The 19008-nt window shown below is 38.1% G+C and overlaps 1 pseudogene; it reads left to right on the forward strand.

The window, feature by feature from the left end:
• Positions 1-4517: 4517 nt before the first annotated feature.
• Positions 4518-6391, forward strand: LOC149267337 (nibrin homolog; annotated as a pseudogene).
• The last annotated feature ends 12617 nt before the right edge of the window (positions 6392-19008 follow it).

The following is a 19008-nucleotide window of genomic DNA, read 5'->3' on the forward strand; positions in this document are numbered from 1 at the left end:
TGTCAGATTTGATTATATTGTGACCCCTTAAACTCATATATATAGAAAGGAGGTTTTGTGATTTGTATCATCGAGGAATTATTCATTTGTGTAATGTAAAGGAGGTTGATCCCTCGAAGAGACTGATTTTGAAGTCATTGATCCATCTTTTCTTCTATTTTGTGAGCTAGTTACATAAAAATTCTAGTATATGGGAAAGAGACTATCACTCCTTCAAATCTAGCTCTTCCCTCATTAGCCCTAGTCGAATTTATTGAAGAAATACCTTCTTCTCCTTTACAACTAAGATAGTCTCAAATTATTAAATTAGAAGAATAAAGAGAAAAATCCAAGCTTACACATGCTTGCCATCAGCAGCTAGTCAAATCTTCTTTTGATGCAAGTTCTCTTTCCACAAAATCCTTTAAAATTGGACATCTCGTCCTTAAATGGGACAAGGCACATGAGGAAAAATGAAAGCATACTAAATTCTAGAAAATGTGGCTTGGACCATTTCAAATTGCTAAACAAGTAGGCCCATCAACATTCATATTCAAAGATTTATCAGGATGAGAGATTCTCTTCCTATCAATGGGCTTATTTTGAAAAAAATATTTTCTTAGAAGATGATATCTTCTACTATAACATTATCGCATTTAAATTTTTAGTTCTATTAGAAAATAATGTTAAATAACATACTTTTGGCTTTACAATAAAATCTCTTAAAACATTTTACGATCTTTGCACTAGTACAAAATGCCTAATTAGTTACTAAAAGAATGACTAAAATTTGCATATAAACGACCATTTTTCAGTCGGTGACCAATAGTATCTAATTTACAGTATCTTATAACGTGACCAACTTTTAGTCATTTTTAGCTTATTCATTAATTGGTTGTCTCAATTTTATCATTTAGTAGTATATTTAGTCATAAATTTGATTATTAATTTAGTCATTGATTTAGTCATTAATTACCACATTTAATGACCAAATATACAACAAAATATATTACTACATGATCACCAGAGAAAATAAATTAATGACCAAAGAAATATGACCAAAATGATTAGTCATGTTATAAGATACTGTAAATTAGCTACTAATAGTCGTATATATGCAAAATGTAGTCATCATTTCTAATCAAAAATTTATCATTTGTGGTAATGATTTATCTTTCTTTTGGCAGTTTCATATTCATTATATAAATTACTGATTTAGTAGTTTATATTCATTTCATTTACTTTCATTAATAATCGTTATAAACGACTAATTTAGTCATCTATTCATTTTATTTATGTTCATCATTAATCAATATAAGCTACTAATTTGGTAATTTTAGAGTGATTTTATGTATTTATTATTAATCAACATAAATTAATTAGTATGATTTTGTGACTAAATTAAAAGAAAATGGCATACAATGTGCATGTTCATCTAATATGAAAACACAAAGTTACATATGTTAATTACAATACTAAATAATATCAACTTCAACTATAAATAATTTCAACCACAAATTATATTATATAAAATGTCAAGTATTACAATATGAGTTTCCATCATAATATTAATTAGTTGGACTACAATTTACACATGAAATATTGTTTCATCACTTCAAAACATTATCACTATGTTGCCAAGGAATTGAAAGTGAATTCACCAACTCTAAAGAGCTGACCATCAGTATCTATGTGTGTGTCTTATGTGAGATATTTGCTCTAAGAGTATCACTAGACTAGTTTTCTTCTCTCTCCATTTCTACATTTGTCGCTTCAGTGTTATTGTTCTCCTCTTTCTTCAATTCTTGCTTCTTACCATCAATACTGATAAGTTCCTAACTCTGGAAAACAAAATAAGATACAATGCAGAGTACAAGACATGAAAGATTATGAATACTGGAATATAAACTAAAGTACACTATAAAATAATTATGTTAGACTCAGTCTTGTCAGTCTTCTGTCAGAGTCGATTCACCAAGGTTCATTTCTCGTCATTTGCAGTCATCAAATACTAGTTTGGTCAAAAGGGGTCATTTTAATCCTTGAGTCTAGGGTCTTGTCTCCAGAAGTGTTCACTAACACCTGTAGGCCAAAGAGAGCTTTAATAAGGTTTCACTTCAAGTTCCACATTATTAATAATGTTGAAGGACAGTTCTTCTTCAAAACTCTATTTTAAAGAAGAAATTATTAAGTTCGTTCAATACATGGTTGATAAGGTTTTACAGCTCTTCAGGCAGCCCTGCCCATCTTGCTAGGTTTAGCAACCCCTATCCCTGCAAAAGCACAAAAAGACAGAACATCATCAGCATAAAGAGACAAAGCAAGATCTACAGGGGTTGGAGCGGGATTTTTCAAAGCTAATCTAGTTATATCTCATATCAACAAGTGTATGACTGAAAGCCCCTAGACAACATTAAGTACGAGAAAATTCATTTACTCAATACAGTACTAGTTTTCCTTTATTGAAGATGGACCTGCAGACAAAGCAAATGAAATACTATTGGAAATGAAGGGAACTTTTGGACCACATGATTGTAGGCTGCTATGTATTAATTCTTCATAATCAACTAAAGAGATCTTACCAGAAGATATCTAGACTCCCTTTTGCTTCATCATCTGACCATGTTCTAGGCCACTGTTTCAACAGAAATGACTTGGAACAGATTAATGAATTCATGCAAGAATTTTCTGTAAAGAATATTATCCCATACATGGAGCAGAAAATACGCTCCTTGAATCAACAGGTTTCAACAACAAGGAAGGGGTTGAAAAATTAGTTTAAAAAACCTTTGTGAGATGACGAAATGGGAGAATGATTTTAAGTGACTTGGGACCAAAGTTTAAAAGCATGAGGATAATTGAGAGGAACATTATTTTTTAATCTGTTAGCATATTTGCAAGTCTACAAAACAAGAAAGCACATGAATCAATCTCATTTACATCTAAGAAATCAAGGAAAGTCGAAGTTTCATGGAGAGAGGGCAAAACTGGTATTTTTTTCTTTTTTAGTCTGTGTGGCGCATTGGCTTAGAGCGTGGTGCACATAGGCCGCATGGCGCGTTGGGCGCTCCTCCACAGTGAATTTTTTGCACTAGCGCGGTGCACTCACCAAGTGCGGCGCATTGGGAGTGCGCGCGGTGCAGAGAGCCTCCAAAGAACTTTTTCACCAGTTCTTCCTCAAATTTCTGAAATAACTCAAAATTTTCTGCTACAAGCCGGTTTTATGGGAAATCATGTCGCTACCGGTTTCTCAGGAACAATGTGAGGGGAAATTACCATTGTTTCTTCGCATGGTAAATGACTGAGGCGATCTTCGTTTCTACTACTATACACAGAGCATCGATACTAACTTAATGAATCCCATAGATTAGTCAAGGTCGCAAAAGGCAGCAAACTGGTGGTGCAGACAGTGGCACTCAACCAAATTGCACCATTATTTTCATCAATGTGTCAACGGAGCATGGTACTGTCAAAACTCAACCAACTTCAAGGGATTGCTTTATTCCTTCACCTCAGCTTCCATTTCGACAAGTTCATTGACAAGAAAGTGTTGAAAAAATCATATGGAATGTTAGGCTTTGAAGCTAAGAACTGGTATTCTAGGAGATTAGATGTGGTAGTTGTTGCCATTTCTCGTCGTAACACTCTGAAGAACCCTTCATGTGTTTAGTTTTTACGATGTGTCCTTGGAGGAGCAGAAGAGGATCCAGTGCCAATTATTTCCAAAGAAGCTGAAAGACTTGTAATTGAGGAACTGTTGAAGCATCTTACATCAGCACTCATGGAATCTCGCATTGCTTGGAAAAAATATGTGTCTTCCTTAATATTGTCTAATGGAATTGAAGAACGTTTACAAACAAATAAAGCATCATTGGAAGAAACATTGCAGATAGCCAACTTTTCTACACAAGTTCTCGATGAAAGTTTTTTCTGTCTTAAAGTTTTAGATGATAATTTTGAGATAGTGCTACATATTCTAGCGGCTCCCATTTTTCTTGACTGGGAAACTAGAATGTCATATAAATTAGGTCTAAGCAGTAGCTCATTGGACCTATGGGAGATAGATGATGAAGCTTTTGATAGGATTGACATTGATTCAGCACATTATGAAGGGAAGAGCACAGATGAAAACAGTATCAACCAGGCTGATGAAAGGAAACACTCTTGATAATGCACAGGAACAAGATGATATTAGATTGGGTTTCATAAAATCAGTGCAGGCTCTTAGAAGCAAAATTACTTCCTTTTGCAAATCATTCAGTTTATTGAGTCTGAATTGCTTGAGATGGGTGTTAATTGAGACTATTAGGTGTTCTGTTCTCCAAGAAGATGTGTGTGAAGCTCAAAAAATTGTTGTGATGTGCATAGAATAGGTGACTGGAGAGAGCACTTACAACAGGCATAAGCTGGATGCGTTTGTTCCTCTCAAAACATCTGTTTACATAAGCCAGCATGACTTACGTGTCGCAGAAATGAAAGTTATAGAAACACTTGATTTCTCTACCAGATGTTAAGGTGTTGGTCATAGATTCGAGGAGAGCACCCTCATGATTATATAAATTTAAACGTCCAAAATTTCGAAAGTTGTATCCCCTGGATATGACATAGACGAAGAGCCTCTTGCTACCGCCTTTACTGGATTTCGTGCAGGAGAGCGTGTAATGTGTGTTGATTCATGCGACAATGGTTTGGGAGCTTGAAACTTTGAAGTCCTCAGGTGCTTCAAAGTACTATTTGATATCTCAAGGAATATACAAAGTTGGTCAGAAAGATTGTGCAGTGGCAATTCAAACTGATAAAACTATCCCACGTGTGCATGCGGAGATCATAGTTGAGGCAGCCTCTTCTTGGAATGCCTTGCAGTGCTTTTCAAGTGTCCCTTCACCAGAAATTCACTTGAAGGATCTTTCAAAGTTTGGCACATTTTTCAACAAGGAAATTTGCTCAAAGCCCATGTTTTCTTTAGCAAATAAGGAGACAATTCTAAGTAACAAGGACTTGATAACGTTTGGAACAAAGAATTCAACTTTCAGGTTGAACTTCGTTCCATTCTTATTCTGTATACCAGCTCTAGAAAAATTGAACTGGAAACATGGTTTATGTACCATTGTGTCATCAATGGGAGCCTACGCAACAGAGAAATGGATGCCAGAGTATACACATCTTATTGTTGAAGATTCTTCTCCTATAAAAAATGATGTGATGGAAGCTATTGTGGCAAAAAAAAAAAAAACCCATAGTTGTGTATGACTGGCTTCAAGCCATGGTGGGGCAAACATCTTTACCTTCAGAGATTCCGAACTGCTTGAGCTTTCCTCCTTCCATGGCACTAAAATGTGGGCGAGTTTCTGTACAAGTCAAGATTGCATATCCAAAATGTCGAGAAGCATGCTTATGTGGAACCACATTTGTTGTTGGGCCATTACATTTGTACCATTATAAGGAGAAATTGCAGCTTCTGCTGGAAGTTGTTGGGGCTACTGTTATTCAATTTTCTAAAATGTTTTCAAGTACACAGGCAGGTGTATCAAGAGAACGTGAAGTTTTTGATAGTTCCAGCAGAGGGCACAAAAAAGAACTTAGGAATTGAATCTAATGAATTTAGTTACATTAAGGAAATCGCTAGATTGAGTGAAGATAAAGTAGTTGAAGCGATTGTAACTGGAGACTGTAGTGCATTTACCTTCGAAACGACCTTGTGTCCTTCATCATCTTCAGCTAAAGAAACAGTAAATGTGGCTGATTCTGAAGATGAAGAGGAGGTTACCACAAGACATCAACATTCTAAGGTCATAGATAGCAGAAAGACAAGCTTGAGCGGTAACTGTGTGCGGTTGTCGCCAATTTGTAAGGAAAGACAAATTGTTTTAAGCATGTATCACAAGCAAGCTCTGCTGGGTTGTCTTTGGCAAAAAATGGTTTAGAGGAGTCCTTGGCAACTCGAACTCATCAACAGTTTAGAAGAGTTACTGGTGATGAGAAATACTTAACAAGTGATAGACAAAAGGAAGAAATAAGTAAGCGGGAGGCTTCAGAATCTGCAACAACATTAGAAGTTAAAGCTGGCACAAAGGACTACATTATGGCAAAAGAAGGAGATGTTGGTTCTGAGACTGATGAATTTCAGAAATTCGACATACTATTCAATTCAAATCTGATTGTCAGGAAAGATTGGGATTATAGAAATACAAATTACTCATCAAAGAAAGCTACTCCAAATTTCAAATGCTTTAGAAAGAAAAGTACGATATCTAGTAACAGCTTTAATGATCTGATTCCCTTCGGTAGAGATCATTGCAAAGAAGCTGATTATGGACGTGAAATGGTGGAATTTATAAAAGAGGAGAAAAAACGGAAGGAAGCTGAAGCTCTTGCGGAAGATCTATTCAATTCTGAACGAGTCAAGCAGTAGCAGGAAGGTGAAAGGACCAAAAGCCAAAATTAGAACACAGAACATCAACCGCGGTAGGGAGATAGGGACGCTCGCCCATTTTTATCCTCAATCATGATTTCATGGGATCCATGTTACATTTTTTGATTTTAATTGGTCGCCAAAGAAAAATGAGATGTAACACTGCTCTGTCCTTAGCATAGATGGACAACTATTTTCCTATCTTCTTCGATTGGTTTTCCAGCTCTCTACTTTTCATCGATTTGTTTTCCCTCAGATGAAATCTATTTATTGTATGAAGACTATGTGTAAATGGTTCTAAGTTCTGAGAAAAAGTGTGGGAAGAAAAAACCCAACGCTATCACTGTACAGTTTTGACAGAGAAATAATTAAATGGTGCAGCTCTGATTTATAAGATCCTTGGGGTATGAGTTTTGGCAATGTGTTTTTCTCTTTGTTTCATATGTATCATGTGTTGTTTTGCAGTCCATTCATGATTGTTTCCAGCTGAATACTTTCAAGTGAGAAAGGTAGAATTCAGTCATTACTCTGCCTTGAGGAAGTTTTCAGTCTTTATGTGTTTTCTTCTACCTGGAAAGGATTCGTAGCTCTTTTCAGCTTTCTTAAACAGTCTTTTCACCCCATTTAATTTCAATCTGATTGCTAAAATCTCATGCTTATCTCGCCTTATGAAATATCCTATGCCTTTGGTTAAATCTCTGTTCATGCTGTCCTCGTCCCATACAGCCCAACAACTTAGTCATTAAATCAAATATCCCTCATTCAAATTCATTTACTAGCCTAAAATCAGTTATCATTTAAGTCATCTCGGACTCTATTGATCATTTTATCGAGATAGACCCGGAGAGAGCCCTCTCCTGTCCTCGTAGGGCTAGCTACGAGGCTGAGCTTGGTTTGATGTTACCTTGAGTTTTTCCTTTTTCAGCCTGAGGCAGATTCGAGTGCTAACAAATTATACAACATATACCTCAACATTAGTGATGTCAATGCCATTTTTCCCCATAAAAGTAAGAAACTTGAGCAAGTTTTCCTCACTTTTGTGATAGTGTCCACTATGGGGCTAGATGAATTGTAGAAACAAAAAAAATAAAATGTCCCCAAAGAAAAGAAGACCTTAATAACTTAGTATTTAACCTCAAGAGAAATCTTAAGCACAATCATGCCAACTTACATGTTGAAAAGCTAAAGATGTGGATAATTTGGGAAAACAAATAATTGTAGGTGTGATGTCTAATCCTTGTCATTTTATTCGCAACAACATTTCATTCTCTAATGCATGAACGTGTTCAAGTATATAGACAACTTGTGCTCAAATAACATTATGACTGTAAACTTTTCTAATAGTCATGAAAATTTCTTAACACAAAACAATGAAAAGGATTTCAATTAATATCGTGTATTACTAATCTCATATTCAAGATTTGGATGTTGTTTAAATGGACATGATACCAAGTATTTTCAATTTCATAGTTAAAATACCAAACAAAATCAAAGGAAACATTCAAAATACAATCGAATAAAAAAGAGAGGGTATCATGGAATGGACATTGCAATTATAAAAAATATGTTTACCTGTCCACCTATGTCTTGTCTAGCATTCCTAAAACATTTGTTTTCCCAAAATAACCATGAGGTGAAAGAACCACAACATTAAAAACCATAGTAATCCTTACTCGAAACATTTCCAAAGTCAATGGCTCAAGTACCTCAGCTCCCCTTGTATTGGAAAACCATACGATGTACAAAGTGAACTACCATAAGCTATTTTTTCAAGAAAATCCTTCACAGTTGAATTTGGAGGTAGTTCTTGCACAATCATCTATTTAAAAATAATAAGCAATCATTTATTCATGAAATTGATATGACGATAGATATTTAAAAAATCATACATAAAAAAATGTGTAAAATATTAGAAAATGAATTTCAAAACACGCAGATTAGGAAATGAACTCATATTTTGTTTCCAAGGCATTGTTCTCCTCATTCTTCAATTCTTGCTTCTTCCAATCAATATTGAGTTCCACTTCTGAAAATGAAACAAGATACAATGAAAAATATAAGATATGAAAGACAATTAACACTAGAATATAATCTAAATTAGACTATATATATTTTATAATAGTGAATTGTCAAGAAAATTATAAAGATAAACGTAGTCAAAAAATTAATAAAAATATCATTTATATGTTGAGTCCCATATAGCCTTGCATTTTACAATGTCCAAAATTACCCTTATATATTTTTTGGCTATTCAAAAATCGAAAATAATAAAACTGTTGGACACCTAATCCTAAATGGTTAGTGTGAAAGTTGAATGGACAAAAGCAGTCCAAGAGACCTTGGGATCTGAAACCCAAGAGTCACATAATGTACTATAAATGTATATCTTCTGTTAATAAAAAAATGTACTTGCATGTTTTATCTTTCATATTTCTTGTGCTGACCATGTGTGTTTAACATGGTATCAGAGCCAGGTTTATTCCTGCCCTGCATAATTAATGTGAGCCATTTGTCTTATGGCCTTTCTGTGCAGTCATTTCTGCCATCAATTCTGCATCTCAGAAATATTTTCTCATGAATATTTCTTCAAAATGTTAGCTGCTCCTGGCGCTGTCCAGCACTGTCCAAGTGGTTCTTCTGACATGTCTGTCTGCCATATTTTTACCTGCGCTCTCTGTCCATAAGCGTTTCATGCTCTCTCACTGATTCATAAAACGTCTCTGACTGTTCAGCTCTCTCACTCATTCATAAACGTTTCTGACATAAACGTCTCTGACCTGGTAACTGCGCCTGTTGCATACTATGTCAGTGCAGATTCAATTGAAAATTGTGGCTTTGTGTTGAACGTTTTGGAATTTTGAACGTTGCTGTTGAACGTTCTCTGCTTGGTTGGTATACTATAATGCCATACCATCATATCTCCGCTATGGTCACCGAGTGGTAGTTAGGGAGCCGGTGCTCGCCTCTGAGAACGCAGAAATTGATGAAGCCTTCCGGAATGTCTGAGGAAAGCTCCTCACTTATTTCTTTAATGTGTTGTTGATGAGACTCCAAGGCACCAGTAACAACCGTGAGCTGCCCCTCCAGTCTTTTCACATTTGCCCGTAGCACCTCAACGTCTTCAAAATCAGGGCTGCGTGGACGCTGTGAGTATGTTTGCTGAGTCGACTCTGAAACAGACTGGAAGTAGAGCCTGTGAATGTCTTTGTTCGAACATTGGTGTTTGCATACAGGGCAAGTAGCCTTCTTATTTGGCGGACAGTATTCTAGCCATTATTGCAAGCATAGCTCGTGAAATACGTGGCCGCAGAGGGACACGGACTGGAGATCCTCAATAACGGGCTTGATACAAGAAACTCGATCCGCAGTCGCTTGCAATTCCGTGGATGACAAGATGCCTAAGACGGAGAAAGAAACCCCGACTCCAGCCTGAAGCGGAAGCGTGGTTGGTCCTCGCTACTCTGATGGTCGTTTGTGGTGACTTGTCAAAAGGAGGTCACGAGCTCGATAGACCGCATGAAAAGGAGAAATGAGAAGCCGTTAACTTCTCCATATTGCTCATTCCATTGCCGCAATTCGAGAATACTTCGAGCATCTGAAGAGACACTAGAACGTTAACTCCTCCGTCAAGCCACTGCACTCACAATTCGACCTCGCAGCTCTGGGCTGGATTCGAACTCGCGATCTTGGGGACAAAGGCGGTGGGGGCCGAGGCTGCTTCGGAGGAGGCGCTCGTGGCTGTCATGGGTTCGTCCGTTTGAAATCTGGGCTTCTTAAATCTCGACTGTCTGCTGAAATCGACGGTATTATTATTGAATTCTATCTTTCTTTCTCCCACATAACATATCTCCCTTCTTCTGTCAATAAAGCCGTCTGTGCCGTTTTAGGCATTGCCGAGCCTCTCGGACCGCAGAATCTACAAGGCCGCCTGTTTTTTTTTTATGCTGACAAGATCTCCTTTGGATCTGTTTTCCAAGCCCACTGAGAACGCCCACTGGTTCTCTATTCTCTAGTGATATATACCCCACGCCTATTGCTATCGTTCGCCACAAATTTTCGATTGAAGTTCATCACCAAACGACGACTGATTCATCACTCAGAGTTCAAGTCTTCGTGCATTCATTCGGAATATCTAGTTTTAATAGACTAAGAATTTATCACAGATCGCGGGGCCTACTTTAGTTATCTGTGACACGTTACAACGACACATGTGCACGAAAGGACTGTAGAAATATCACACGTCTATGCTTGAGTGACGCGGATTAAGGATCTCATATGACTATTTGATCCCTAATCTGAAAATTTCTGAGTTCAATTGCATGGCTGAGAATCTTGTAATCTTGCTGGTGCATTTATTTTTTATCTGAACAGCATTCATTTTGATTTGCGCTTGCATGGTGTAATGAGGGTATATTTGCATTTATCTCTGTTCTGAAAGGTATGAAGCAGTGGTATCCAGACCTGCATACCTCTACTGCAAGTTGCAAGGACACAAGAAGAGTGAAGGCATGTCATGGTTCTGAGAGCAAACATAATTCTGGAGCAATTTCATGTAGCAAAGATCTAATGTGTTGGGAGTGACCATAAACAGAGCATGTGGACTAATTATGTGTTCTAACAAAGTGTTATAGGGATATATTGCTAAATGTTTGTTACGCCTTTGAGTTAGCTGGATTAATGATACAATATAACTTAATGATGGAATGCTTTGGTGAGAATTAATGTATGCTGACATTTGCGAGCAAAGGTTGATATATGAATGGGCAGGTACTTGATGTACTAATGCTACTAACCAGATATGTATGGCACAGACCTTGTAAGAAGATTGTTATAAGATAACATTTGTTGCTAGCGTATGTGTGAATGAAAAATCATGCAGCTGCGAGTGATTCATGTATAAAAAATGAAGGTAGTGCAGATGAGTAACCTTGTGTGGCTAAGCCTGAGTTTGCATGCTTGATTGTTGGCTACTATGGATTTTCAGGGTGATGAGCTTATAGCTGAGGAGAAAGCGAGGTTGATAAGTTTAAGGTTTCCAAGCAGAGAATGATTTAATAAGTGGAGTTCGGTTGTTGCTGATTGAGTATATCAGAAAGCATATATATATATATATATCCAAGTTGTTGTGCTGCTGCTAGGGTCTGGATAGTTTGTTCTACAGGATGAGATCAGAATTATGTGCTGGTGTTGAGCAGAAGTTATGTTTGGTTTGGTAATCAGATTGATGTTGTGATCCTTCTGATTGATGAGAGGAATATATATGCCACTGACATGATTTGACAGAGATGTATTTGGCAGTTTTATTTATGTAGGGTTTTCTAGTAAGAATATGAAGATACTATTGTTAATGTTGCTAATGTGTTGAGTGAATGTGTACCAATCAAATAATGCCTGGTCATTATGACTGACCTAGTGATTGGATATTAATGATGTTGCTAAGAGTTTGTGATACAGAAGAAAATTTGTCTTGATTCATTTGCTGCACATTTACAAAGGATTTTTCTGTGTCTTTGTACTGTGAGTGGGTGTTACTTTTACTCATTGGGTCATAGTTGTAATCAGTCTTTTAAAGGGTTGTAATTTTGACAATGAAGAATATGCCTCGAATTACTGAAATATTAGAGTTCTTAAAAACTCTGATATATTACTCTAATCATGAAACAGTCCAAGTCAGCAAAGGCTCTCTCTCAGAAATTCAGACATGTCTACAATATTCACAAGAGAAAATTGATTTTTTGCAGCTTGAAACACAACTACAGCAAGAAGAATTAAAACGAAGGAGTCATTCTGAACCTGTTTCTGTTCAGAACAATGAAGTAGACCCCCATAAATAGCAAGTCAATAGTGTTCAAGTTCATTCAGATCCAGTACCCAATAAAGCAGCAATTGTACGTATAGATGCAGAAACACAGTCTGCACTTCCCAAGCCCATCATCAGACCTTGGGAACAGCTTGTCCACAACAAGCACAGAACTGGTCTTGGATATGACAAGGACTTGTCCTTTCATATTCCAGACTATGCCAAGCCCATTCAGTTTCAGAGTGTTGGATTCATTCATGACAGTTCACTTGCTCCTCATGACAGTTCACCTTCAGCTGTTCCAGATTCTGCCCCGCTTCCACAGCAACAACAAAAACAACAGATCGTGAAATGCCAACACTGTGACCGAGTTGGCCATTTGAAAGATCATTGTTTTGATCTTCATCCATGTAAGCACTATCATAAAACCAGTCATTCTTCACACAGATGCTTCAGAAACAAACGTCCTGCAAGAACAAAGATTCATCTTGGATGGATCGCTTCTTAGCAATGGGCATCAACAGCCAAGAAGATATTCCAAACACATGTCAGAACTTGTTCCAGAATATTGAACAGTCTTGCAGTTGAGTTTTCTCCATCATCTCACCTTATATCTGACAGGGGGGGAAATGATGGTCATCTACAAGCTTCAAAGCCACATCAAGCGAGCCTGAGCCACAACCTGCCACACCAATTTCAGAGTTGTAGCCAGAGACAAAGATGCCTGAACATGCCTTCAGTTGGCAATCTGGGACACTTCCTCTAGCAGAAGACTTCAGCTTCTTGCCAGTCTTGGAAGAGTTCCAGGAACAGAATTGAGAACACTTCCTCTAGCAGAAGACACCAGCTTCTTGCCAGTTTTGGAAGAGTTCCAGGAATTGCATTAAGCATTCCAGAGTTGTTGGTTATCCTTAAACCATCACAGGTTGAGACTTCCCTTTTCAGGTTGAAGTTTTACCTTTTATGCGGGGTGAGACCTCCCTTTTATAGTTGAAGGTTTCCCTCTTTAAAACAATAGGATCACTTCCTCTAGTAGAAAACTTCAGTTTCTTGCCAGTTTTGGAAGAGTTCCGGGAACTGCACTAAGCGTTCCAGTGTTGGTGGTCATCCTTAAACCACTGCCCTTTATACCAACATTTCATAGAGCACATTCAGCCTAGTGCTGCCATGCATTTTTTGCACATGTTGTATTACAGCTCTCTTCTTGGACTCATACATAACCCTTCGGATTAAGGGGGGAATGTTGGACACCTAATCCTAAATGGTTAGTGTGGAAGTTGAATGGACAAAAGCAGTCCAAGAGACCTTGGGATCTGAAACCCAAGAGTCACATAATGTACTATAAATGTATATCTTTTGTTAATAAAAAAATGTACTTGCATGTTTTATCTTTCATATTTCTTGTGCTGACCATGTGTGTTTAACAAAAACTATTGTTATATTTATTAAGACATTCCAACATAGGGCTAAATTCCACTGAAATTATCCAAAACGTGCTTCCCCTACTGTATTACAAGCATTGCCACACTTAGGGGCTAAATTTTTCAATGATATGTATCTCGTTGATCTCATATGTAGAGGATGGTGGTAGTTATGTAGGTTCTATTTGTACATAAATGAACAAAAGATGCCCAAAATGCTTGAAATTAACTAACTTGCAAGGTATTTTTCCTATCATTAAAAATTATAAGTGGTTTTATTTCTTATTATTTTTATTTCCTTTTATAAAAAAGGCATAATAAAAAATTAGGGGAATTGGAAACACCCCTATAGGTTGGAAAGAGCAATATTTTCTTTGGAAATATTTCTAGTAGTTTTTGAGGCATTTCTAAGGTGTTTTGGTTTACATTTCTAATGGTGAAATATTTGTAGGTGGGGGTGGGTGGGGGGAGATCGTGAGGGAGAGCTTCCTACTACTTAGTTGTTGAAAATTGAATTCCATCCTATCTTAGAGGTTTTATTATCTAATATTGATTGGAAGGAATGTGTTGGCTTGTTAGTAATCTTTGCTTAAGTCTTATGTTTACTAAAGTTTCACATAACATACACACACAAAATTATTGTAGAGTGTGTGTTTGCGAGAACATGTTTGATAATTTCTTGAAGGAAGCTGGAGGAAATTTACCATGAATCTCTTAACATTCAAGGTAAAGGAAAGAGCTCAATGATCACATATTCATGCCTTGGGGGAGGGTGGTGGTGGTGTATGCTACTAGCTTGTGCCAAGAGTCGTGGAGAGATGAGGTTCATAGTTTCAATGATCTACATTTGGAAATATATGAGGTATTTGTCAAAGAGAAAATCATATACATAATGATAAGAGATACTCATCATCATCATAGACAAACACTCTCAAGGTCACAATAGAAGCAATAGTCTAAGTGGAGGAAGAAGCTGAAGGCATCTCTTCCAAGCCACCATTGACATATAAGGAGGCAATACACACCAAGGATGTGATTTTTCATGCTGAGAAGAATATCAATAGCAGTCTCTTGGTTTGGAGCTATTATTGTCTCTTTCATTAGAAAATAAGATCATTTTCACCATGTTTTATATATAGTTGTACTTCTCCATTGATTAACACTTCCAGAGATGTAAGAAACATATCTCACCCGCCAAAACTCTTCATATTCAACTCATCTCATAGCGACACTAGGATTACCATTGTTACTTGTAATTTATATTTTCTCATTTTTCTCCATAGAACACATTCTACACGAGGTATTACAATTTGATAACATTGTATTCCAATGAAATCATCAAAAACTGTTTGAAATTTCTTTTCAATAAAAGCCCTAACTTTCAGAATAAATGTTAACAATACATTTGCTATTTATTGTTGAGATCAATTTATTCTTACTTGTTCATAGTTCCATCCCACAAAAGTGAGGCAACATCGAAATTTGAGTGAAGGGATCTTAGCCAACAATTGAAAACTGAAATAGGCCCAATGCTCCATGTAAGTATTAATATAGATGCCAACTTCCAGTCTACGATCTTTCTATCTAGAAATTAAACAAAATACCCAACAAAATTGCTAAAAATAAACAAGGACAAAACACCCATCAAAATTTCTAAGTATAAACCAAGACAAAATACCCATCAAAATTCCTAAAAAAAAACCACTAAGGAAAACATGGTGCTGCAAACAACGATGAAAATGCACACAAGATTTAGTGATTATGTGCTTTACCATTTTTTCCAACATTCAATACAATTGGGCTTCAAGAAAAAACATAAATCAAATGCATTTGGAATTTTTAAATCACTAAAACTCCTTGATCAATGTTTTACCAATTTTATTGAGATAAAAATCAATATAACTACAAAGAGTTCATGGAAAATATAGAGAAAAAGGTGAAGAAACTTCAATGTGATTGCAAAGAGTCCATGGAAAATTTACATAAAAGAAATTGGGAAATTATATTGAGACAATGGACTAATATTGTTGAATCTCACTTCTAAACTCTGTTGAGGATCCTACTAGGGAAACAAACACATAGTGGAGGAGTTTAACCAAGAACTGTATCCCTTACATTTCATCTGTATAGGGATCAATTTACACAAGTATATCACTTAACTATATGTAATGTGTCTCTCTTTGATCGAGGTGGATGTTGGTGGCCACCCACCTATCCCATTTAGACCCCCACAACTGTCTCTTTCAGCATTTTCAGTTTCCTAAATTGTAGCACAGTTTACTATTTTTAGCAGTTTTTCGAGTCCTGAACTTTCGGAGCCGTTTTGAGGCCCTAAACGATGTTTTTTGGGAAATCTGGGGCAACATGGATCCACAAACCAATGTTGCCTCCCAAAGTGGTAGTGCTCGGATAGATCTTTCTAACGAGCTATTGTACACGTCAAACGGAGATCGGATGCCAAAGTTACGACCCTGGGAAATTGATGTACCAATTTACGCAAACGAGGCCCACAATTTGGCGTTTCATCTTCTCGGGTTAGGTTTCGGGATGTGAAAGGTTTTCCATTGTTTCTCAACAATAAACAGGCCTTCGAGCCTCATTGTAACACAGTTCAGAGGCATGTAGCCACCACATCTCTTCTCAGAGATAAGCTACCATCGCCCTAGCTGGTTTATTTCCATTATTGTTTGTAAGCATGTTTCAGTATTTTACATTAATGAAATGAAGTATTATTTCTGCTGCATATCTGTGTTTATGGTTATCTATGTAATTTGTGGCATTCCTGTTTAAGTCCAGATCATTGGTATCAGAGCGGTCTGCTTTTTCTATGTTTTTCTTTGCATGTCCCCAACAAGGTCGGGATATAAGGAGTTAGGGCTTGAACTGGTCGAACCTTTGCAAGACCAAGCTCGCAAATCCCGACAGCCTCCCATGGCGGATGAGAAGAAAGGCGAGGGGGCAAGAGATCCTATCAAAATATTGCTCGAAGAAGCCCTCGAGCGACGACGAAACGCGATGATGGATAGCTTTGCCCAGATCCTTCAGCGGCTACCTAGAAGTGACGCATCGGCTTCCAGCAGCTACTCTGGAAATGCCATGCCCTTTAAGGTACAAGTTAATTTTGAAATCCCCATATTCGAGGGTCAGATAGACGCAGATGTCGTAGATAAATGGTTAAATCTGCTAGAGGGTTATTTTTCTGTTCATGAATTTTCGAGTCGGGAAAAGATTGTTTTCGCTCTTCTCAAAGCAGCCCCCCACGTCAAGGACTGGTGGGAAACCTACTGCGAGCAGAAGGATGAAGGTACAGGCTCACTATTTTTGGCCGCATCCACTTGGAATTACTTCTGGAATGCCATCAAGGAGAAGTACTACCCTGTCAAAAGCTATGAGGACAAATACATCAAATGGACCACACTGTGGTAGGGACGAGACCAAGATGTGCCTGAGTTCACAAACATTTTTCATACCCTTCACACACAGTTGGGTATCAAAGATTCTGAGCTACATTTGGTACTCAAATACCGTGGCTGCTTACACAGATACATCCAGGAAGAGATGGAGTTCTTGAACATCTCCTCACTCAGCATAGCGTACCGATACGCTGTCAAAATTGAGCAAAAGTTCAAACAAAAGAAGCGAGACTTTGGATCTGCAAATCCGAAGCCCAGAGGACAAAGCCAAGGCTGGGTGACCCAAGACAACCCATCGAAGCCACAAGAAAAGAACAACACCACGAAGCCGAAGAAGGACATAGGAAAGTGGTGTGAGTTCCACAAGAGTCCCACTCATAACACAAGTGAGTGTCGGACCAAGCAGTCGCTGGTGGCCGAGTTGAAGGCTTCTGAATCAGATGCATGTTCTGACCTTGAGCTAGAACCTGACAAGGGGAATGGATAAGGGAAGCAAATCATTGATGCGGATCCCAGCACCACTGTTGCCACTACCAAGATCTAGAAAAATGAGTCCGAAGAGCCAGAGGAGGGGGAACGTCTTTTCCACTCACAGATGTGGGTGAAGGGTTTGCTGCTGCAATTCATTGTTGACAGTGGCAGCCAAAAGAACCTCATTTCAGCAGAGGTCGTGAAGCGGTTGGGCCTACCGTCTACACCACACCCGCAGCCGTATAGTATCAAGTGGCTTCATAAAGGACGAGATCTCAAATTTCGCCAGTAGTGCTGCCTTCCCTACAGCATCAAACCATTCACAGACGAGGTATTGTGTGATGTTACACCTTTGGATGTTTGTGATGTATTATTAGGCCATCCATACTTGTGGAGGCGACATGCTGTGTATGAATCAAGGCCTCGTGCTACCATTATTTCTTTGAGTAATTCATTATACATGATACCAGAGGTAGCCCCACCTACTGCCACCTCTTTGATCACTACTAATAAAGGCAGCAAGCTCATCTCCCAGACCAGGAAATTCATCTGTCTGGTTCACTCCCAAAGTAAGTGGAAGATCGTTGCTACATCCATGACCATTGCAAAGGGTTCCTCCATGCAGTAGTAGCAACAAAGGGATACGGTCATGATAGAACACAGGAACAACTTCTCCTCACCCACAGGGGTACCACATAAGTTTCAGGTGGGCAACAAAGTTTGGTTACATCTACAGAGAGAACGCCTTACCAGAACCCATCAGAAACTAAGACCACTCCGACATGGTCCTTACACCAATACTAAGGCTATGGGCAAAAATGCTTTGAAGCACAACATTCCCCCATTCCTTTGCTTGCACCAAGTGTTCAATGCAGACCATTGTCAAACATGCTTCCCACCATTTCTGGACACATCAGAGATTGCAGAACATCTCACCAGAGACCCAGATCAGCAGAAGCTTCCTCATCTCAGGGATGAACTCAACGCAGTGAGGACCATTGCTTCCTAGGGGGGAGGAATGATCCAGGTGGATGTTGGTGGCCACCCACCTATCCCATTTGGACCCCCACAACTGTCACTTTGAGCATTTTCAGTTTCCTAAATTGTAGCACAGTTTACTATTTTTAGCAGTTTTTCGAGTCCTGAACTTCCGGAGCTGTTTTGAGGCCCTAAACAACGTTTTTTGGGAAATCTGGGGCAACATGCGTCCATAAACCAATGTTGCCTCCCAAAGTGGTTGTGCTTGGATAGATATTTCTAACGAGCTATTGTACATGCCAAATGGAGATCAGATGCCAAAGTTACGACCATGGGAAATTGATGTACCAATTTACCCAAACGGGGTCCACAATTTGGCGTTTCATCCTCTAGGGTTAGGTTTTGGGATGTGAAAGGTTTTCCATTGTTTCTCAAAAATAAATAGGCCTTCGGGCCTCATTGTAACACAGTTCAGAGGCATGTAGCCACCACATCTCTTCTCAGAGATAAGCTACCATCGCCCTAGCTGGTTTA

Source organism: Pinus tabuliformis, chromosome 6, assembly GCF_031772625.1.
Source record: "Pinus tabuliformis cultivar Carrire ecotype Pingquan chromosome 6, CPIR1, whole genome shotgun sequence".
In the NCBI taxonomy this organism is placed as follows: domain Eukaryota; kingdom Viridiplantae; phylum Streptophyta; class Pinopsida; order Pinales; family Pinaceae; genus Pinus; species Pinus tabuliformis.